Source organism: Chlorocebus sabaeus, chromosome 24 (assembly GCF_047675955.1).
Source record: "Chlorocebus sabaeus isolate Y175 chromosome 24, mChlSab1.0.hap1, whole genome shotgun sequence".
In the NCBI taxonomy this organism is placed as follows: Eukaryota; Metazoa; Chordata; class Mammalia; order Primates; family Cercopithecidae; genus Chlorocebus; species Chlorocebus sabaeus.
The window spans coordinates 65,589,969-65,605,430 of NC_132927.1; the positions used below are offsets into that span (position 1 = coordinate 65,589,969).

General features: G+C 46.4%; 1 protein-coding gene and 1 pseudogene across 6 annotated transcripts in view; both read right to left on the minus strand.

Annotated features, from left to right (window-relative positions):
• The window catches only part of FOXN3 (forkhead box N3), a 458,925-nt gene that overhangs the window by 125,918 nt on the left and 317,545 nt on the right, over positions 1-15,462 (minus strand). The window lies entirely within an intron of this gene.
• Positions 380-8,781, minus strand: LOC103229518 (adenylyl cyclase-associated protein 2 pseudogene; annotated as a pseudogene).

Here is a 15,462-nt window from a genome sequence, read left to right on the forward strand (position 1 = left end):
TGAGCCACCATGGCTGGCCCCAGTGGTAGTCTTGATTGCAAGCAAACCCCAGTTCAGAGTTAACTGACACACTCAAGGCCACACAGCAACATTGTGGCCGTTGTCAGCTGGGCACCAGCACTTCCTCCTAGACATCCTTAACTCTCCCAACTTGGGCCTTTTTTCCATTCCTGTGACAGATGAGGTAACTGTACTTTTCTCTTCCTCTTTTTTTTAAGGATTCTTTGAGATGTTCTAATTGCAAATGTTTCTCAGTCTAAAGTAGCAACAGTTACTAAATATCCAAGAAGCAGCTTCACAGATGTCACTTACTCTAAAGAATGCTTAAAAAAAAAAAAAAAAAAAAAAAAAAACTCTGTTGGCTCACCCCTGTCATCTCAGCACTTTTGGAGGTCCAGGCAGGAGGATCACTTGAGCCCAGGAGTTGGAGACCAGCCTGGGAAATATTAAAAATATAACATTTTTTTATTCTACAAAAAATAAACAAAATTAGCCCAGTGTGGTGCCATGTGCCTGTGGTCTCAGCTACTCAGGAGGCTGAGGTGGGTGGATCGCTTGAGCCCAGGAGTTCCAGAGCTGCAGTGAGCCTTAACCGCACCATTGCACTCCAGCCTGGGCAACAGAGCAAGACCCTATCTCAAAAAAAAAAAAAAAAAAAAAAAAAGCTCCATGCAGAATTCTGCAAAGATCCAAAGAGACAGAAAGAGACCAGGTAGAAACCTACCAAGAGTGGCCCATTTCAGAGGCTGACAATTACTGAGAAGGCATGACTGAAGTGATCAGACCACAACCAGCTAGGCCCACAAACACTATAACTGAGAGTGTGGCAAGATTCCTCAGAGGGCAATATACCAATCGTGGTAAGAAATGGAATTGCTCTGTAAACTTAGCCAAATGTTGAAACTGGAGACTCAACTGATTTCAAAGTTAGCAGCCTGCACATAGTTCTTATGCGCCCAATACCACCAGGACCCATGAGAATCTGACAGGTGGCAGCTGCTCTGGCACCAGATCTATTGTGCTTATTTTATTTTACTTTTAAACAATTAGAATTTTACTTTATTTCAGAATAAGTTTACAGTTGAAAAATGATGTTTACTATCAACATTATACGAACAAAACTTTTATAGCAAAACCTTGGTATGTGAGCATTAATAATCCAAATACTATACCGATAAAGAAGATATTTTACAAATGGAAATGACATACTCCAAAGGCTATAATAGGCAATATATATGTACATATATACTTGTACTGGGTCCGTAAGCATTATATTATAATTCATTAAATGTGATCCAAGAAGTTGCAGATTTTTCAACACTACGTACTGAAAAGATACAAAGGACTATCATAACTTCTCTTAACATTGAAAAACACATGGGGCCGGGTGCGGTGGCTCACGCCTGTAATCCCAGTTGGGAGGTGCAAGTGGGTGGATCACTTGAGGCCAGGAGTTTGAGACCAGCCTGACCAACATGGCGAAACCCTGTCTGTACTAAAAATACAAAAATTAGTTGGTCATGGTGGTATGCACCTATAACCCTAGCTACTCAGGAGGCTGAGGCACGAGAATCGCTTGAACCCAGGAGGCAGAGGTTGCAGTGACATGAGATCATGCCATTGTACTCCAGCCTGGGTGACACAGCGAAATTCCATCTTAAAAAAAAAAAAATGAAAAGGAAAGGAAAGGAAAAGGGAAAGGGAAAGGGAAAAGAAAGAAAAGGAAAAGCATGTAGTATCAAGACTACAAAATCAGAGCAGAAAGCCAAACTAACAAATAATCCCTTAGGCTTTAGGAGAAGTAATACATCTATGGCTTTTCTCATGTTCATTTTTGTGACTGGTTAGCAAGTCTGGCAGGCAGAAAATAAAAAATTAGACTATAATAAAACATTAAAGACACCATGTAGAAGGCATCTGATATTTAACATGCTCAAAATTGGAAAACAGACACTGAGCTTGATTTTTGGGCAACATAGCGAGGTATTATATAGCAAAAACATTGTTTCCTCCCATCAATCTGTTGACATAAAAATCTGTTATGTAGAGAAGTTTTCAAATGACAATAGAAAAACATATAAGATGAAGAATTAGAATTTATGCTTTTGGTTTTTAGTAACTATAAAGAATATAGGTCTTTCAAGGACGAAGAAACTGAATTTGGTCCTTAATATGGAATGTTCTTACATCTTTTAAAAGCGTGGGCTGAAATACGTACTCCTGCTGACAGCGTATCCACACTGCCAAAGGTGAACATGTGGTCATAATAAGAAAAAAATCGTACATTTCTCAGGGCACACTACTACTACTACATCATATTGAAATTGTCTAGAAGATAAACATGTACATCTTTTTTTCAACAAGCAATTAAACATACATGGAAAACTGAATCGTGCAGTATTTTTACCTATCAGTTACTATATGTTCGTAATATGAGGCGAACAGATTTCTTTTTTCCCCCTTTAAATCCATAATGTTCACAAGTCACCACAGGGAACTAAAATCACATGCGCAAAGGCAAATCATGAAGAAACATTAAGTATTTCCAAATGCCCACGACGGCGTACCAGAAACGATGCTGTGTCTATAGCACGGAGTTGTTGGAGGCCAAAACTACAGCGGTAGGTGCTACCGCAACTTCCAGCTCTTCACTGCTGCTTGTTTGATGGAGGGACTCAGGTGAGCGGGCTGGGTCTCTCGGGAGGTTAGCCCATCATTTCTGCAGGTTCACTGACCAACTTGGATCCATCCCATGCTGTCTAACTGCTCAGGGACAGGAAATTCTCTGTCACTACCACCCTGACGAATAAGTATATTCATTTTGGATGATGTGATGCTCACAGTCTCACAGTCGGATGCATCTTCCCCGAGTTAGGTATGTGTGGCAACCTTCGGTCTTATTAGTGGAAATTGCTGGTACTCTCCCCATTACCTGGATTTGAATGTCCTTGGAGTTGGTCGCTTCCACAATGCCCACCACACTATCAAACACCCGACCAAACTTCTTACGGTTATCCCCTGGAGTGGAGTTTACTTTCCCTTTCATCGGGAGACGTGATTTTTCACATGTGAAAATGTAAGCCGCATGTTTCAGCTCAGTCTCTGAAATCACAAGGTCATTCCTGTCTTCTTGGTACTCTGCTCTCCATTTACTTCCTTCCAACTTGAACACGGGTGCATGTGTCTGGGAAGGATGAGGTTTGGGAGATGTGGGACTTGGAGTGTGGCTTCTGGGGAGAGACGCAGTTTGCCCTCCGTGAGCCTGCAGGCTGGGATTCTTGTATAGACCTTCTGGTCATCCGTGACGTGCCAGAGCCCTGGTTCTGCCGGGTTAGGCTTCTCCTCGGTTAAGCCGGGCAAATAAAGCTGAGCATGAAGGAGAGGACTCTTCTTTTGTGTCTTCATTCTCAAAAAGTAGCGGGGGCCCTGGAGGAGGTGGAGGAGGAGGATGTGGAGAAAGGTCAGGCCCTCAGGAGAGAACAGAAAGTGCTGATGTGGGCGCTGCAGGACCCGTTCTGCTCCACAAGAGGCCCGTGGTGTGGTGCTCCTTGATGCGTGCTTGAAACTCACTCCAAAGGTTCACATGACCTCACCCAATCCACACCGTGTAAATCGTGTGTTTGTAGCCCTTTAAGACTGTTAGTGGAAAAGGTGGCAGCATCACACATCTCGCTGACGTAAGGACCGGATTTGGGGGACACAGTTATGCAGTTAAGGGCTGGGAGGCTTTTGCTGACAGCCGAGAGATGACTAAACATGTTACTCCCTCGGTTTCTCTCTCGGAAGGTGTGGACTTCTAAATCTTTTCTGTTATGGGTTTCAGAAATGCAGCCATGCCTTCTCTTGGGGTTGTTGGTCTTGAGACGCCTTCAGAAGGAAAGCCCCGTAACACCCTTTCTGCACGAGTCTCTATGTCACCAGCAAGGATCCTACTGTTCTTTAAAAACTCGGCCACCATGCTGTTCCTCAACTTATCAAAGGCTTCCACAGAGGGTGCCACACCTCCACTGACACTCTTCCTACCCCACCATGCCCGGGGGCCTGTGGAACTCTGCAGACAACAACTCCAGGTGGCTGACAGCCCACTCCAGCCTTTCCAGCAGTCCCTGCAAGTCTGCCATTCTGCTTTGCTGCCCTTGGGTCCTGTCCTCGGCAATGCAGATCTGTCGCTGGCCACTCATGCCCTCTTCCCGTGGCCCTTATTGCGTTGTTTTAAATATACTGAAGTTTCATCACATTCCCCAAAGCCTGCCATGAAGTTGGGACTTCATTCCTTGAACATTGTTTGCGAACTGCTATTGACCTGCAGCAGGATTTCTTAACCTTAGCATTACTGACATTCTGGATTGGATAATTCTTGTCCTGGGGACGCTACACTGTGGATGGTAAGACGCTCAGCAGTCTTCCTGGACTCCCACACTAGACACCAGTGACACCACCTCATCAGATGTAACAACCAAAAATGTCTCCAGTTGTTGCCGTGTGTCCACTGGGGGATAAAACTGCTCCCAAATGAGAACCCAGGAACACTGGCCCCAGTTTCTCCACTCATCAAGTCCCAAACCTCCCTCTCCACCTTTCGGCAGGCACCATCACCTCCTCTTTTCTAAACCAAGGACATGCCCTTCCTTCCACCTCCGTTTGCTGGCTCCGTTATTTCTGCCTGCGTGTGCATCTTCTTACTTGCCAAAGTAACATCTCTATTACCTTTCTTTTCCTCTGGTATCTTTCCTCCCTCCACTACCCCTTGTCTCTACTCACCTCCCCCTTTCCCAGGACTGATGAGTTCTTTTCTTAACCATTGCCACACATAAACTGGTGTCCTAGTCCTCCTTCTGGCTTCCATTCTTCTTTCCTGCACTCACAAATCCCAAGAGCTGGGACCGACAGCCCAGCCTCCACTCCCTCATGTCACCACCACAATCCTCTTCCTGCCAGGGGTCACCTGGGTCCCCCAATTCCCCAGGTGTTATGGTTTGCATGCGTCCCTCCAAAATTCAGGTGTTGCCAAGGTAACAGTGTTAAAAGGTAGGGCCTTTAAAAGGTGATTAGGCCAGGAGGGCTCCTTCCTCATGGATGGGATTAGATGCCCATATAAAGAGGCTTAAAGGAGGGAGTCACCCCCCTTTGCTGCCTTCTGCCATGTGAAGACACAGTGCTCCTCTCCTCTGGAGGGTACAGCGTTCAAGGCCCCATCTTGCAAGCAGCACTCACCAGACAATGAACCTACGGCAGCCTTGATCTTAGACTTCCCAGCCTCCATCATTGCGAGAGATACATTTCTATTGTTTGTAAATTACCCAGTTTGTGACAGCAGCACAAACAGACTAAGACTAGGGGTCACTGCCCTTGATGTCCCTCCCTCCAGCCTCTCTCCCCTCTGCACCGCATGACCTCCCGTGTGCACTCACATAAAGAGGCCTCTTTCTGCGTTATATATTTTTGACAATATCTCTCAAAAATCCTTTCCACCATTAGCTACAGAACACCCTTCTAATCTGGGTTCTGCTCCTCCCACTCTTCTTTCTGGACAGTTGGCTAGCTCTCTTTCCAGGCTTGGCCCCACCATCAGAGCGTTCCTAGAGTTCTAGCCCTCTCCTCTTTTTCTTCTCATGCGCTTTTCCTAGGAGAGTTCGTGGAAAGGTTGGGTTTGCCACTTCCCCACCACCAGCTGATTTTGTTTCCAGATGCTGGAGGGTATCTCCAGCGGGCGCTGCACAGAGCAGCTTTCAGCTGCCCCATATGTGCTCAAACCAGAAGGCAGCTTCCCCCCTCTGCCTTGCTTGCCAGCTCCCAGGCCACGCTCTCCATGCTGCCCAGGATTTATCAGTGTCTGTATTCGTTTGCTGGGGTTGCCATAACCAAGTGCCACAGACTGGGGGGTTTAAGCAACAGAAATTCCTCCTCTCACAGTCCTGGAGGGCAGAATTCCAAGTCCAAGGGGTCACAGGGCTGGTTCCTTCAGAGGGCTATGGGGGAGAATCTGTTCCTGGCCTCCCTTGCAGCTGCTGGTTTTGCTGGTGTTCTCTGGCTTGCAGGAGCATCGCCCTGCCTTCATCTTTACACGGCATTCCCTGTGTGTGCAGCTGTCTTCAAATTCCCTCCTTTTCTAAGGACATCATCACATTGAGTCGGGGGTCCACCCCGCTCCAGTGTGACCTCATCTTAACTAATGATATCCTGCAAGAACCTTATTGGAAATATGGGCACATTGGAAGGAAGGGCACATTCTGAGGAACTGAGAGTTAGGACGTCAACATATGAATGGGGCAGGGGAAAGCACAAGTTGCCCCAGACAGTGGCTATCTCCCTTCCACACACAGTCTCGCAGTCTCTCCGGGCTACACCGAGACACCTGTGGCTGTCTTTTCCTGCATCCCTAATACCTACTGCAGTGCTTGGAACCTGGCGGGCACAAACGTCTGTTGAGGGAAGTAAAGTTTATCCTTTAATTCAGCATTCCTCAAAGAACAAAAACAGAAGAAAAAAACCGACCCAGCCTTTGGTAATCATCTGGCAAATGCTCTAGTTCAAAATTCTGGAGGCTCTGACACCTTCCCCTCAGCTACGTCCCTGCCTCCAGTCCCCGCCGGGGCCCACGCGTTCTTCCCCAGGGCTCCTGCACTTTCCTTTTCTTTCTGCTTCTACTCCCAGGACTGGGGTCAGCTCAAGTTAAGATGCCCTCTCCTGAATCCTAACAGGCCTCTCTGCCTCCAGCCTCCCTCCCCACAGCAGGCGGCCCTGCCTGACACCTCAGCAGCCTTCTCAAAGCACAGCATCTTCAGGCGCAGTCCCCAGGGTCTGCCAACTTGGAGAGGTGTCCAGAGTGCCATCGCGGGTGGGGGACTGGTATCAATGTCAACAAAGCCTTTCATTTTTCATGTGTCTCATACACCGAGTTTCCACGTGCGTCTGCATTCGAAGAGTTTGGTGGCTACAGAAATGTGAATGTGCCACAGACATCTGAACCACAGCAACTCCATCACGAATAGGGGCTGGGTAAAATGAGGCTGAGACCTGCTGGGCCGCCTACACAGATGGTGAAGGCATTCTGAGTCACAGGATGAGACAAGAGGTCGGCACAAGATGCAGGCCATAAAGACCTTGCTGATAAAACAGGTTGCATTAAAGCCAGCTGAAACCCACCAAACCAAGATGGCAATGAAAGTGACCTCTGGTCGTCCTCACTGCGACACTCCCACAGCACCATGACAGTTTACAAATGCCATGGCAACGTCAGGAAGTTACCCTAGATGGTCTAGAAAGGGGAGGCATGAATAATCCACCCCTTGTTCAGCATATCATCAAGAAATAACCATAAAAACAGGCAGCCAGCAGCCCTCGAGACTGCTCTGTATATGAAGTAGCCATCATTTTGTTCCTTTACTTTATTAATGAAGTTGCTTACACTTTACTCTATGGAATTGCCTTGAATTCTTTCTTGTGTGAGATCCAAGAATCCTCTCTTGGAGTCAGGATCGGGACGCCTTTTCTGTAACAAATGCTTACAGGGCAGGGTGACAGCCGATCGGTACCGGTGCCCCTCAGAAGCCTTCCTGTTCCTTCCCAGCATGTCCCTCCTGCCCTCAATATGCCACCTGGCACAGGTCTCCAGAACACCCGTGCCCCAGAGGCTTCTCGGGCCCATGCAAACCCAGTCTCTCCCTCTGCTGCCTGAAATGCCCTAGACCCGTGTTCTCTTCACCTGTCACAGCTTATTCATCCTTTGAAGTTCAACTCGAATCCCAGGTACCCAGGACACCTTATCTGGTCACTCTCACCCTGCAACCTCTCCCTCCTCTGAATCCTTCTGGCAAATACCTTCTGTGCAGCTCATCTGGGAATTAATTGCCCTCTGCAGTGTCTTCCCATTCTAATGCTTTATACCTTTAACCCACAGGTATGTGTGTCTCACCTTACCATAGCAGACGTCACGTGAGCAGAGGCTAACAGTGACTCCTCTCTTAGAACTTGGCCAAGTTCACAACACGTGGAGGATGGCTGTCATTATTCTAAGTGATTCTGAAAAACAGTGGGAATGCTACTTGCACCTCCCACACAGAATGATCTCAAACACTAGATTTTTTTCTTTTTTTTTTTTTGAGGCAGGGTCTCACTCTGTCACTCTGTCACCCAGGCTGGAGTGCAGTGGCACAATTACAGCTTACTGCAGCCTCAACCTCCCAGGCTCAAGCAATCCTCCCACCTCAGTCTCCTGAGTAGCTGGGACTACAGGTGCATGCCACCATGCCTGGCTAATTTTTGCTTTTTTTTTTTTTTTGTAGTGACGGGGTCTGGCTATGTTGCCCAGGCTTGTCTTGAACTCCTAGGCTCAAGAGTTCCTCCTGCCTCAGCCTCCCAAAATACTGGGATTACAGAAATGAGCCACCATGTCTAGCCAAGATTTTTAAAACATCTCTTATACACAATTAAGTCTCTCACAAAGAAACTAGCCTATAGTAACACATCTTCTTCTACTATCATCATCTCAAATAAAAACTCAAAAATCTTTAAAAATGGAAAGGAAATTATAAATCTCATCATTAATAGTAAGTAATAGATAAGGTCCTTTGGATTCCTCTTTTCTGAGATTTCTTGATTCCTTAGGAACAGATAAATAACTAGATGAATACATGTATATTTTTTATAATATGGGATGCAAGTTTGAGTACATACTGAAAAAATTCTGCTTAAAACCACGGCTACAATTTTCGATGCATACAGCTTATGATACATCTCATGAACAGATGCAAAGGTGTTTATCATTATCTTTGTGCTACACAGTTTCTAATTTTACATATGAAAACCAAGGCATCATTCAGTATAAAGTACATTATTTGCATGATATATTTGCATTTGTAAAACACCCACATTTACTTTTACTGCTTAATAGGCTCTGATTTAAATGGGCCACTCTATATAAATGGAGCACACGGGTTCTCCACTCAATGGTGTTGATAAGAAAACTACTCCTTTTAGATGCAAATAAGCCTACTAATCACAATTAGAATGGTGGAGTTGAGGGAGGCAGAGCAGCTGGGCCAGGAGCTCCCAGTCTAGTAGGGCCAGTTTGGTTCTAGCTTCATCTCTGAGGCAGCAGCTTGGGACTTCCCCAGAGGACATCTGCCCAGAGGCCCCAGGGACAAACTCAACATTTCTCAAAGAAGTCTCACTCTGTTGCCTAGGCTGGAGTGTAAGGGCACGATTTCGGCTCCCTGCAACCTCCACCTCCTGGGTTCAAACGATTCTCCTGCCTCAGCCTCCCAAGTAGCTGGGATTACAGGTGCCTGCCGCCATGCCCAGCTAATTTTTGTATTTTTTAGTAGAGACAGGGTTTTGGCATGTTGGTCAGACTGGCCTCCAACCCCTGACCTCAGGTCATCCACCTGCCTTGGCCCCCCAAAGTGCTGGGATTACAGACGTGAGCCACCACACCCAGCCTTAACTCAACATTTCTAAAGGGGCTGGAGGAGAGGAGAAACGGCTTCAGAATTCCGGCCTGCTGTGCTAGTGTGGATGAGTCTATCCATGGCCTTTGTTATCCCAAACCTGTCCAAAGGGCCAGATATTAAGCAATACAATTCAAACATAAGTGGAGTCATAGGAAGGAGAAGAGCATTTTCAAAACGAACAGAGGAAAGGCAAGTAAAAGGAAAAGCTAAGTAACTCTATAAGACATTACCCAGACTAATGCCACAGAGGCAGCTCAAGAGACATCCCCTTAAAAGGGTGCAGCCATTGTGGAAAACAGTATGGCGGTTCCTAAAACAATTAAACATAGAATGCCATAAAAATCTAACAGTTCCGATTCTGGATATATACCCAAAAGAACGGAAAGCAGGGATTTAAGAGATACTTGTACACCCATGCTTATAGAAACGTTATTCACATCCGGGTGCAGTGGCTCACGCCTATAATCCCAGCATTTTGGGAGGCCAAGGCAGGAGAATTGCTTGAGGCTAGGGGTTCGAGACCAGCCAGGGCTACCTAGAAAGACCCTGATTCTACAAAAAAAAAAAAATTTTTTTTTTAGTCACCGGGTATGGTGGCACACACCTGTAGTCCCAGCTACTTGGGAACCTGAGGCAGGAGGATGGCTTAAGCCCACGAGTTCAAGGTTACAGTGAGCTATAATCATACTACTGCACTCTGGCCTGGGTGACAGAGAGAGAGCATGTCTCTAAAAGAACAAAACAATGAGAAGAAAAAAAGAAACATTATTCACAATAGCCAAGAGGAAGAATCAACCTAACTGTCCCTCAACGGATGCATGGATAGACAAACAAGAGAATATGATTCAGCCTTTAAAAGGAAGGAGACGCTCACATACGTCATAACACGAACCTTGGGGACATTATGGTAAATGCAATAAGCCAGTCACAAAAAAGACAAACACTGTATGATTCCACTTATATAAGGTATCTAGACTCATTAAATTCATAGATAGAAAGAGAATGGTGGTTGCCAGGAACTAGGTGGAGGGGAATGGGGGCAGTGGTTGTTTAATGAGTACAGGGTTTCAGTTTTGGAAGATGAAAAAAAATCCTGTAGATGAGGGCAGTGCTGGCTGCACAGCAACTGAATATCTGTAATGCCACCGAACTGTAAACTTTAAAAATGGCTGGGTGGCGCCACTGCACTCCAGCCTGGGCGACAGAACGAGACTCCATCTCAAAAAAAAAAAAAAAAAAAAAAAGGCTGGATGGTACATTTTATTTCATTTCATGTGTCTTTTACCACGATTTAATAAATAAATAATAGGGCCGGGCGCGGTGGCTCAAGCCTGTAATCCCAGCACTTTGGGAGGCCGAGACGGGCGGATCACGAGGTCAGGAGATCGAGACCATCCTGGCTAACACGGTGAAACCCCGTCTCTACTAAAAATACAAAAAAAACCTAGCCGGGCGAGGTGGCGGGCGCCTGTAGTCCCAGCTACTCCGGAGGCTGAGGCAGGAGAATGGCGTAAACCCGGGAGGCGGAGCTTGCAGTGAGCTGAGATCCGGCCACTGCAGTCCAGCCCGGGCTACAGAGCAAGACTCCGTCTCAAAAAAAAAATAAATAAATAAAAAAATAAAAAAATAAATAAATAATAGATAGATGACAGACAGACAGACAGACATTTCCTAATGGCTGGCCAGACAGTACATAAGGCAGGTGATGCCTCTGCTGCTCCACTGCCAGGCTCTAGAAATAAGGGCTGGTTTCCCCACTCTCTTTTCTCTCACTCATCCATTCACTGAATAAACATGTTTTTACATTGCTATGAGGACCCTGTGACAGTTACCATCCTGTCCTCCAAGAGGCAGGGACATGGATGGCAAATTAGCTCAAGGATTCTGAGATGTACAGAGAAACCCCTGCAGCTGCCTTTGGATGCTTTGGTGACTATGCCAAGAATAAAACCAGACACTAGAATCTTCTGGACAATGCCCCTCTTGTTGGGTAGAATACACTGATAATCTCTTCCATGAGGCCCATGCTCATTCCTTGACCCTCAAATGAATCTTCTCTGAGCCCTAAAAGTGCTGCTGTGGGACTTCAGTGCCAACTGTCCTGCCAGTTCTCCAGCTGCCTCCCTCAAAAAACTATAGATCCTCCAAAGGTGACATCTACCTTCTAGGTGCTCACACCCAGTATGTGCTCAATAAGTGCTGCTATGATCACAGCCTAGAAAGTAGCTGATATGGTTTGGCTGTGTCCCTACCCAAGTCTCACGTTGAACTGTAATAATCCCCAAGTGTCAAGGGTGGGGCCAGGTGGAGAGATTTGAATCATGGGGGCGGCTTCCCCCATACTATTCTCAAGGTAGTGAATATGTCTCACAAAATCCAATGGTTTTATAAATGGGTATTCCCATGCACAAGCTCTCTTGCCTGCCACCATGTAAGACGTGCCTTTGTTTCTCCTTTCCCTTCTGCCATGATTGTGAGGCCTCACCAGCCATGTGGAGCTGTGAGTCCATTAAACCTCTTTCCTTTACAAATTACCCAGTCTTCAATGTCTTTATTAGCAGCATGAGTACAGACTAATACAGCAGCCCTTCGATATCTTCTCTTTGGTGCACTCCTGAAGAGCTGAAACCTGGAGGCTTTGCTCTATCCCATGGAATCTCTCCATCTCAGCCTCACTGATCCCCAAATATGAAAGCCAAGTCCCTCAAGAAGCAGCTTGCCTCGGAGATGAAGATGATAGAAGATGGCCCTGGGATACCTTCTATACCTCCCACTCTGGCCATGCTGACCTCAGAGAGGGACCAGATGGCTGAGTCTGGACTGGAGGGACTCTGAGACTGAGGAGACCCAGCCACTCCCTACTTCCTTGGGCAGTAGCTTCACGGAGGTCTTGACAATGGGACAAAGGGCTCCAGTACGACAGGTGGAACCAGCTGAGGACTAGACAATGTTAGTGTGGCTAGAGTGCTTGATCCAAAGACAGTGGCCAAACCTTACCTAAAATCCCCTCCATCAAGAGCAAACATATGGTGGGTAAAAACATCATTTCACCTTGAAGGGAATCACGAGGAAGCAAGAAGGCTGGCACACCTGCATCTTTTGTCCCAGCACAGCAGTATCATTTTGAGGTGGTGACCAACAGCCACACCCTGCCCTTATCTAATGTGAGTAACACAACCCCCTCATTACTCCATGAACTGATACAACATTCAGCGGAAGTACCTCACTAATAAAGACAAAAGTCACTGTGACCTGTTTATCTTTCAGGATTTTAGAGATCAAGAGATGTACTTTTTTTTTTTTCTGTCACCCAGGCTGGAGTGCAACGGCACGACCTCGGCTCACTGCAACCTCCACCTCCCAGGTTCAAGCGATTCCCCTGCCTCAGCCTCCCTAGTAGTTGGGATTACAGGCACCTGCCATTATGCCCAGATAATTTTTATATTTTTGTAGAGACAGGGTTTCACTATGTTGGCCAGGCTAGTCTCGAACTCCTGACCTCAGGTGATCCGCCCTTCTCGGCCTCCCAAAGTGCTGGGATTACAGGCGTGAGCCACCGTGCCCAGCCAAGAAATGTATGTATTTTAATCCAAGTTTTTGACAGTCTGGCTCCTGGTACTTCCTATGATGCTGAAAACCAGTCACAGACAAGAAAATAACCTATTTGTGGAAAAATTGTGATTTCCCTTGATTATTCATTTCCTCCCTTTGAGAGCTAGTCCCATCCCACAGTCCACCACAAAGATGAGAGACATAAACACTGATTTTGGAAAGCTGATGACATAGAAGGGACACCTCGATCTAAATGCTGTATCAGGAAGAACTAATCCAGGCACTCAAATGCTAAAGTTGTATGTAATAGTGCAGATGTTTGTTTGCTTATTTGTTTATTTATTTATCTAAGACAGAGTCTCGCTCTATTGCACAGGCTGGAGTGCAGTGGCACGATCTCAACTCACTCCAACCTCCGCCTCCAGGGTTCAAGCGATTCTCTGGCCTCAGCCTTCCAAGTAGCTGGGATTATAGGTGCCTGCCAGCAGGCCTGGCTAATTTTTTTTTATTTTTATTTTTTAGTAGAGACGGGGTTTCACCAGGTTGGCCAGGCTGGTTTCAAACTCCTGACCTCAAGTGATCTGCCTGGCCAGCCTTCCAAAGTGATAGGATTATAGGCGTGAGCCACTGCACCCAGCCTCAGATGTTTATTTTTTACAAAACATTTTTCCTAAGGTTTATTAGATCCATTTATGGTTGGCTTCAAAGTGATAACGTGATTTTAAATTTCTAAAACGTAAGACACGCCTGTAATCCTACCATTTTGGGAGACTGAGGCAGGAATACTGCTTGAGCCCAGCAGTTTGAGACCAGCTTGGGTAACATAGGGAGATCCCATCTCTACAAAAGAAAAAAAAAAAAAAATTAGCCAGGTGTGGTGACATGTACCTGCAGTCCCAGCTACTCAGGAGGCTGAAATGGGAGGATCACTTGAGCCCAGGAGCTTGAGGCTGCCATGAGCCATGATCATGCCACTGCACTCCAGACTGGGTGACAGAGTGATACCCCATCTTAAAAAGAAAATCTGGTGGGGCTCAGTGGCTCACGCCTGTAATCCCAGCACTTTGAAAGGCTGAGGCGGGTGGATCATGAGGTGAGGAGTTCAAAACCAGCCTGGTCAAGATGGTGAAACCCCATCTCTACTAAATATACAAAAATTAGCCGGGCGCAGTGGCAGGCTCCTATAATCCCAGCTACTTGGGAGGCTGAGGTAGGAGAATCGCTTGAACCTGGGAGGCAGAGATTGCAGTGAGCCGAGATTATGCCACTGCACTCCTGGGCGACAGAGTGAGACTCCGTCTCAAAAAAAAGGAAAAAAAATCCAAAAAGTAATCTCTTCTGTCTCCCAAGGCAACAAAGTACCGTGATGGGTATCAGCGCCTTAACCATGTCTTTGTCCTGATACTTGCAAATGAGCAAAAAGGCCTGGCCCAACCTCAAAGGTGCCCTGTCTACTCCCTCCCTTCCCGGTGACCTCTGGCCACCTCCTGTACCAAGCTTTTGCCTGCTTGTGACTCTCTGCTGTTAGCAAACTGTCCCACGTGTCCCTCTCTCAGTCCCTCCCCACATACTGTAGCTCAGGAAAACCAAAAAGGAAATGGTTGGGAAGGCCAAGTACATTGTTTTTCTTCCACCATTACACGGGCTGGGGCCTAAGAAACTGATTCTTACACACCTAGTACCTAATACCCATTTGATTCTTCAAGAAAAACTATAGAAACATCTATTCCTCTCCTGGAAGTAAACTGAGGCAAATAATGTTGCTAAACTTCCATGACAGCATTAAATTAAAAGAGAACATAGTTTCAAAAAAGTAATGTCACTTCTTGTCCATAGTTATGTAACTATGAGGGTGTGTCCATCAAGCTTTACAAAATGTGGTAGCACACCGTGCCTTCTCAGCACCCTTCTTTCTGGGTGTATACGGTTAAGTATAATTGTGAGGGTTTTGCTTTGTTTTACTTTGTTTTGTTCTGTGCTTCCCTCTTCTTTCCATTTCTGTGGCATATAAGAAGGACCACACAACTGAAGCTTTAAACATAACCCGAAAAACCCCAGCCTCCTGCAACCTTTGGAGGAAGTTGACTTGTGGCTGTGCACGGGCTGTGCTTCTTGGTGCTGGGACATTGGGCTCACCTTTGTAAGTCCCCTGACCACACACAGGCCACACACTGCTGCCAAGGCTCGCGCCTTCCTTGTCAGTGCTACCTGGCCTGAAAGCTCCTGAAAGATGTGACTTATCCTCCAAAGCCATCTGCAGAGCCCAGTACCAATTGGGTCTGAGAAAGTATGCTACTTCTCTCCCTTTCACCTGCTCTTCTCTATCTACCTCCACCCTCTTTAAAGGCAATGTTAAAAGGAGTCACAGGCCACCAAGTTTCAGTACTGCTCCACAACTTAGCCTTTCCAGGGAGGATACTTTATGTGTAGGGCATCCTTTGCTTGCACTAAACTGTTA